Genomic DNA, 8,651 nt, shown 5'->3' on the forward strand with positions numbered 1-8,651 from the left:
ATAGAGAGTGGAACAAGCCCATCCCAAATGTGGTATTCCTTGACCCTGCGTATGGCCCTTTCCACTAGGATCCTCAGTCGAGCAATAGCCTGGGTCTTCTGAGTGTCTTCCTTACTGAGCTGGGTGGACTTTTTTAATGGAGGGATGATGAGTTTTACCCCCACCTCTGACAGCATCTTCTCAATCAGGAAGCCCTTGTCCGCCATTACCTCATCCCCTGGCTGGAGTAGCTGTAGAAGGTGTGATCTCTTTGTTATTTCAATGTCTGAGACAGAGCCAGTGTACAGTGTAGAAACAAATGTGATAACACCACATGGCGCAACACCAATCAGACCCTTGAAGGTGGTGTTTTTGTAGCTTGAGAATGTCTCTAACTGTAATGAGAGGGAAGATGCTGTTTCACAGCGGATCTCAGTGCAGTCTATGAATTTGTCAGGCATTGTGGCCTGCACTTGCTCTCTTGTCATCCATGATGGTAGTGATCCCAGAACCTGGTAGAGGTAGCTTGTCCACGTTAGAATGATGCAACTAACAGACGACACACTGACCTCAAAGAGAGATGACATGGTCTTCTCCTGAAGCCCAGCTGCTACGCGACAGAGGAACATGAACAGTTCATCTATCAGTTTCTTCTCTTTCTCTACCTCTGTCTGGGTGTGACAATGTTCTTTTCAGACAATGAAGTGGACGGGGAAACAGTAGAGTATGGCCTGACGGATAATATGGTATCATACCTTTTTCCTGGATCATTCAAAAAACAAGTCAAGTTCAACAAATTTATACAGGAGTTAAAGGATGTTGTAACACTGACTGTAGAACCAGTGCCTGAAGAATGCATTGAGCAGCTTTCGACTATACAAAGGTAAAGTTTGATATGTTGAGCATTAAAAGCATTATATATCTATTATCTAATAGGTATTGTAGCTCTATGAATATAACATTGCACGATTTGGAGAGAGTCATATTGCGATTGTGGACAATATTGCGATTCGATTATAATGGAACAAATCGTACTATGAGTCTACTTGCTTGATTATCAAGGAAAATGCACAAAATACTGACATTTTGAACTGTGTATTTCTCAAATTGAACAAAGTTAAACAAAATTTCTAACAATAACTTTAGTAAAACAGATGTATAAAAGAACAAGGGGAGAGTGTTTCTCTCAGGAGGAGGTGGCTAGAAGCAGCACATATGGGCACATATTGGGGGTTACGGTAGGTTGTTGTTTTAAACGTTACTCGCATACTGCTCATAAATCATTTTTCTGATTGCATGTAGGTCTATCTGTTTTTAGGGGCACATGCGAGAGCCCGATGTGGATAATGAGCAGACTGCAGTGTACACAAAAGACCAGTGTCACACACAGAGCACACTTTTTCTGTTAAATTAAATCACACCCTTTTTGCGGTTTTGTAATCGCACATGACGACCTTGCGATTGCAATTCGATGAGATTAATCATGCAGCCCTAAAGTGTATTATGTTATTTTCCTTGAATAAGTTCATGAAATTAATATTTAATGATGGGGGTTATCTTTGTTGTATTGTCTGTGTTAGCATACCTGGCATCAGTCCCTCAAACGCAAATTCAAAGCAGAGCGTGCACCTTTGGTTCATGAAGACGAGGTGAGAAGGAGTAAGGAGAAGTTTGGGCACAAGAGAGCCAGACAGTCTACGGAGGCTGCAAGAACCTATTGCAGATCTGTGCCAGGGGTGAGTGGATTAATGCAGCTGCTTACAGTTCTTAGAAAAGTTAGTGTACAATAATATTTTACAAGACATATGTAGGTATGGTAATTGAGGCTCTTTTTGTGTGGTTGCAACACTCTGGTTCAGATGAGAAAAAATGGTTTTGCATTGTGAGGTAAACCTGTTTTTATTTCCATCAGGTGCCAGCTATCATTGGTGAGGATGCGTCCTCTATTGGGAGAAATGTGAACATCCTGCGTGTCCAGTATGAGAGAATGCAACCAGACACCTCTATTGTTAAAGACTGCATGCAGCGAACATGTGCGTGGCGGCGAAGAGAGATAGCAGATGGAATGACTGTGGAGGATAAACTCAAGAAATACCCTTTCTTAAGAACACCCTCAGGGGTAAGTAATATGAATCACAGATCATTTAGTCAATTTTCAAAGCACACATCAATATAAGGACTTTATTGAACTTAGTGTTGTCAAAATACTGGCATTTCGAACTTCAGTACAATATTTTGAAAAATATTGATATTCGATACCATACCACAGGGGAAAATTGACACAACATTGATTACATTTCTGAATTAAATTACTAAATTATCTAATCAACTTATCTTAGTTAGTAGAGTTAATAATACTGTGTGTTAAGCAGAACAGCATCAGTTAATTTACCTTGGTCAAAGTATTTCTTATACACTAAATCTCTGCTGTCTGAGATTCCTCAGGTCTGATAGCTCTGAGGGGGATTAGCTTAGATTAGAGAGTTACAAATGTCTGTTGGGCAAACAACAGGACAACTATCTTATCAACAACAGTTTACTGGGCCATCTTGTTTATTACTTTAGTGATGTTGAAAGGGGAGAGACGTCTCCAACCTCTCCACGTTCTTTATAGAGGACGGAGTGTCGGTCCTGCAGGTGCTTTGCTCATTTGGTTTTGTTAGCACGTTTCATGTCACTTTCATATGGGCTTGCTTGTATCCTTTGCCAGAATCCAATCACAAGTGATGAGTACTAGCCAATTACAGCACAGTAGGGCAGGACTTTTCGAAACTCTGGCAGGGATAAAAATAGTAGACGGCGCTGTGAGTGACAGGAGGTGGTGCTGTGTGGTCGCCGCAAGTGTCAAGTCCCTTTCGGGAGGAGAAAAGAGAAGTGCATTTTCAGTATCGATACTGTGGAAAATCTGTTAATAAAACCATTAAAAATATTCAGTATCTATGTATCAAAAAATCCATATTTTTGACAACACTACTTGGAATAGTAACAGTGTAATGTAACTTAAAGGCATACAAGAAAGGTGTTTTACTACTGGTTTGGTCCTTCAATATTGACATGATTTTGGTAAAATGGATCTACCCTTTCTATCAACTTTTCAGTTGTACGATGAGGTTGACAGGATCCATCCATCATCTGTCAACTTATGCTGGTGTTCACAAGTGTTGTGCCGAAGGTGCTCAAGCTTGCTCAGGGAAAAACCCCACTGGCCAAAATCTACGTTGAAGCAAGAGAGGAAATGCTGGTCGAGGATCTACAAGGTATTGTTACTTTTGTGTGTGTAGTGAATAATCATCATCAGAAAGTTGATATGGGCAGTACTTTATTTTAAGTGCTTCTGTAGAAAATGTGTCATCATGTCAGAGTGTTGTTGGAAAGTTTATGGGGGTGGCTATCTTTAAAATAAATTAATAAGTGATATCTTCGCTCCACAAATTTAAGTGCCAAGTACTTTGTGACAAATAAATAACTGAACGATACAGTGTACAGACCACAACTGAATAGCTTCACATTCTAACAACTAACAAAATAAATCCAGTGAAGAACAGAAATTAGGCCCCTTTTTCTGAGAGAGCTGTTGCCTGTTGACCATTCAGTGTTAATTCAGTTCAAGAATTAACATTAACGTTATCCACTCCAGTTAATATTGACTAGCAGCTATGTACTGCGTGCTAAGCTCCACAGCCCAGCTCTGAGTGTGCAAGGACAGGAGTGCTGTACAGACAGGTCCACCTGAGGGCCGGTCAAGGAGAGTGCTTTTCTACAAAGAAATAAGAATTTACACAATATAAATAGTAAAAAAGAAAATCCATATGTGTCAGTCAAGGTTTATATTGTTGTGGGCCGCCACAAATAAATCAATGCTTGGGAAACATTGAAATTAGTGGGGAGGGCAAAAAACTGTTTTTGGTAACTAACTCATAGTAACTAACTGGGTGTTCATTAAACTTGTGCATTCAATTTACCGAAATGTCAACATGTTGCTGAGGAGATTTCCATCTGCTCTGTGTTCACCTATTCAGGCAGTCAACTGGGTCTTAAAAATTACATTTGAAGAGCTCATTTCATTAGATTTTTTTTTCTAAACTCAAATATATTTGAATGTTAAATATATTACATAGGAAAGCACTACATTGTTGAAGACAACAAGAGGGAGCACATGGAAACTCACCTTGATTGAGGGATTGAAATGAGAAGACTGTCTGTTTTTTGATGTTAAAATAAATTTTCAAGGACTCCTTTCATTGTCTTACAGATGTTGACTTCCGTGCTGCGCTGATCCTGCTGCCCTACATCTTTAAAGAGAAGGTCGACCAGTTTATTACATTGGGACAGGTACGCAGTTAGTAATTTTAGTCCACAGAGGTTTGGGGTAAAACACATGGTTGTGTCTCTCTCTAGAACATTGGCTTTTTAAGCTTTCACCCTGTTTTTGCTAAACACTGAGTGGTCTGCAACCTTGCTCACAAAGCTGGATTTGTTGTCTAGGTGGCTGACTTCACCATTGTTCTGACATTTTTGTTTTCTTTGAACAGTGTGACACTGAAAGTCCCTACCCAACTGTACAGCTGGTAGACAACGACTGGAAAATGGCTTTTACCAGGAAGGTTCCAGTTTCTGTCAGTGGATGGTGTGGATCTGTGCAGGGGAGCAGGAGTTGAGGAGGGGGTAATTGCAGCCTTCTGTGCCTACTTTGTTTTCAACTTGGCTTACCCACCCTACATGAAGAATACGCGGACCTTCCTCCAGCGTACTATGAACATTACTGTGGTGGGTGAAAAGTCCCTACCCGTCACTGTGACCCGAATGATAAACATTCTCTATTAAAGATGCCACGGCCATATAGATGCAAAGGTTGAAGACCACACCTTTAAACTTGTTCAACCGTTGGCCTTATCCATTCTATGAAGCCAACTTTAATATCACATGTGGACATGACCAAGTCAACTTTTAGAGTATATGAATCGTTCAGGCGTCATGTGTACCGTAAACATAGGGAGCATGTGCTACCTGATAGCGATGAAAATGAGATGGACAATGACATGAAAAAAGTGACATGAAGAGCACAGACAATGATCTACAGCCTAGGGCGGATATACCACCAAGTATGGATGCACTATTGAAACATTTTAAAGAAAATCTCTGTAGCTTCATCCTGAAATGTAGAGAAAAACATTCCACAGGCTGTCCAACAGGAAATTGTAAATGACCTAAACTTTTTATTTTGTTTTTTTAAAGAACATTACGATGCTTTTATTACTTACCATCTTCAAGAAAATGGGTTCAATATTTTGGAATGTCCTGAACTGAGGGAGGTGATACAGTCTACTGATTTTTTTGAAAAAGCTTCAGCAGCTGTTAGATCTCCATACATGTTGAAAAAACATTGTAAGTCAAAGCTAAAATTGGTTGATCCCGTGCATCACGTTTTGAGGTCAGAAAGTGGACACAAAATAGGTACATACTCTTATGTGCCTATCACTAAGGTTTTAACAAACTATTGCTCACATGAGGACATACTTGACGAAATTCAGGCCAACAGGTTTAAGGCCAGAGATCCAGATTATTTAAGCGACTACTCTGATGGTACTTACTTCAAGGAACATCACTTCTTCAAAGTTAATCCACATGCCAATGAAGACGAATTTGAAGTTGTCAACCCCTTAGGCTCTAAGCGAACCAAGCACAAGCTTTGTGCTTTCCATTATAATATTGGCAACCTTGACAGCAAACATCGATCAAAACTTAAGCATATCCATCTGGCTGTTTTAGTACGTCAAGCATTTGTGAAACGTTGTGGTTTACAAACCATCTTAAAACCCATGTTAGATGATCTTAAAAAAATTGCAAGTGATGGTATCACTATAACCGTAGATGGGATTGAGCAGACTATTCACGCTGCACTAGCAACATTTTCAGCTGATAATCTTTCAGCCCACATGTTGGGTGGTTTTACTATGTCATTTAACTCGCACAGAGTTTGCCGCTATTGCATGGCAACATATACAGAAATGAAAGAAAAATTCAATGAGGGCGATTTTGTCTTGAGAAGCACAGAGGCACATGAGTATCATTTGACATGTATTGAAAACCCTGAGCACAAAGTGACATATGGAGTAAACGGTCCTTCTCCAATAAATGAACTGAAGTATTTTGATGTGACAAAAACATTTCCCCCTGATATAATGCATGACTTATTGGAAGGAGTTATTCCTCTTACGATTAAACTAGTTGTGTGCCAAGCTCACAAAGAAAAGCACATAACAATTCAAGAGATAAATGAAGAACTACAACAACTTTCAATTGGTCAGAATGATGCAAAAAATAGACCAGTACAATTGTCAGAGCGACTAATGCAAAACTCTGGCATTGTAGGGTCTGCCTCTCAGAAATGGTGTCTCTTTAGGCTTTTGCCTTTCTTAATGGCACACCGTGTTCCTCCCAGTTGCAAATATTGGGATGTTTTTCTGATCTGCCGTGATATTGTGGACATTGTAATTGCCCCAAAAGTAAAAAAGGGACAGCTTAAATATATTAAGCTTACTTGTTTGTGAATTCCTTGAAAAAATGAAAGATACTTTTGGAAATGTCATAACTCCAAAATGTCACTATATGATTCATTATCCCAGACTAATTGCCATTATGGCCCCCTGCGTTCACTATGGTGTATGCGCTTTGAAGCCAAACACCAGTATTTTAAGAATGTTGCGAGTAGCTGCAGAAATTTTATTAATGTAGCAAAAACTTTAAGCGACAGGCACCAGATGCAACAGTGCTGGGAGTTTTCCCCACACAACATACTTGATGACTTTGAGATGGTGACAGGTACAAGCAGATACTCCGTTTTCATCGCTCCCATTAGAGCTACAGAGATGTCTTGCTAGTGTACATGGGAGTGAAGATGCATTTAAAAACATGCAGCGTGTGTCAGGGGTGATTACTGACAGTGTAAAATATGCTTGTAAAGATGTATTCATTGTTGATTACTTGCATACAGAGAGTATTCCTCTATTTTTTCTTATCAAATATATTCTAAATATAAACACAATGTGGCTTCTGTGCGGTAAGCTTTTAGTCCCAATGTCTTATAATTCACACTTGCATGCGTACACAGTCAAGGTTGATCCTCAGTGGAGTGTAATCAAACCAGGACAAGAAATGGACTTTCAGTCCCTCGACATGTACCATATTGATGATAAGTTGTATGTCATTCTTAGAAACATTTGAAATATTCAAGAGAAGTGAGTAATCAAATGAAAGTTATTTTTTTTTAAAAGTGTTCACATTGTAATGCATTAGTGTAAGTGTAAATATTTATAGTTTATTATAGTGGGAGAAGAGAAAATGGATTGTAATTCTGAAATTCTGCATTGATACAATTGCCAATTCTTTTGATGTTTTGTGTAATGTGTCAATACTGCCAAACATTGTATGATTTGAAAATACATAAATTGAAATTATTAGAAGTAAAATTTAAATGTCATTGATAAATTGTGTAATGAATGTCAAATTTAATAAATGTGGTAAGACATTATTTTTGACTGTTTTACATGCTTTATTGAGTACAAATTTGCCATCATAAGGTACAAAGGGGCTTGTCACTGGGGCAGTACCCTCAAAAGGCCAAATTTGTACCATTTCTAAAGGTCCATTTAGGTACCATAACATTTAGGTCCATATTTGTCCCCAGGGGTACATATTTGCTCACGTAAGGTACAAACTGTAAAGGTACCAATATGTACCCATGTTTAGGGGTACAATGGGTGTACCTTTGAGGGTACTGCCCCAGTGACAAGCTGTTGGACCCCTAAAGGTACAAATTTAGCACATAATTTCTAACAGTGTGTACAGCAAAACTCAGACCTACAGAAATTATGGAATGACATACTGGACAAGCCCATGATGGAGCTGAACACCCGTTTCAAGCCCAACACATACGGATTTATGAGAGCCTTTATGAGGTGACAAGGCTCTCATCCGGCCCGCCTGAGCGCACTTTTCCAATCCGGTGGAAGACGCAGAGCACACTGTGTTTGTGCAGCAGCTTAAAAGAAAGGCAAAGGCCAACAAGACGATGAACGAGAAAAAAGAAACACTCGTAGAAGTGCTCGACGCATGCCCCCGTGATATTTTCCCCAACATGAACAGTCTCCTGCGGGCCCTCCTCACATTGCCCATGACCACATGTACTGTGGAGAGACTCTTTTCAGCTGTCAGTTGGATAAAAACAGGCACCAGGGCAACAATGTTGACGGATAGACTGAACCCTTTGTCCCTGCTTTCATTTGAAAGGGAATTTACTGATTCACTGGAATATCAAGAAATTCTTGCTGTGTTCAGCACGAAACCCCGCCGTCTCCTGCTGTAACAAGCCCCAAGTCCCACAAGCAAGTTTGAGTTGAATTGTGTGCATGTGTGATTATTTATCAGCTATCTGGGATTGCTATGCTGTTGTTTATATGGTTAGATATGTTATTCATTTAATTATTCTTAAGAAATAAGCTACAGGAGAAATCATTTTTGATCGTTTTCCTGCTGTTTGTGTTTAGCAGCTGTGTCAGATTCAGTGCTGCTGTCGATACAGGTCTGTCATTCTGAATGTATAAGAAACCGTTAAATCATTTGGACAGTTCCCTGCCCGCCATGCTGGGTAAATAAATGGAGAGAGAAACAGA

General features: G+C 39.6%; 1 long non-coding RNA gene across 1 annotated transcript; it reads right to left on the minus strand.

The window, feature by feature from the left end:
• Positions 1-2,131: 2,131 nt before the first annotated feature.
• LOC127359005 (uncharacterized) lies at positions 2,132-4,083 on the minus strand. The gene is made up of 2 exons (XR_007882580.1): positions 3,058-4,083; positions 2,132-2,831 (listed from the first exon to the last, which is right to left on the minus strand). It is a non-coding gene; the product is annotated as an uncharacterized LOC127359005 (long non-coding RNA).
• Between the last annotated feature and the right edge of the window lie 4,568 nt (positions 4,084-8,651).

Source organism: Dicentrarchus labrax, unplaced genomic scaffold (assembly GCF_905237075.1).
Source record: "Dicentrarchus labrax unplaced genomic scaffold, dlabrax2021, whole genome shotgun sequence".
In the NCBI taxonomy this organism is placed as follows: domain Eukaryota; kingdom Metazoa; phylum Chordata; class Actinopteri; family Moronidae; genus Dicentrarchus; species Dicentrarchus labrax.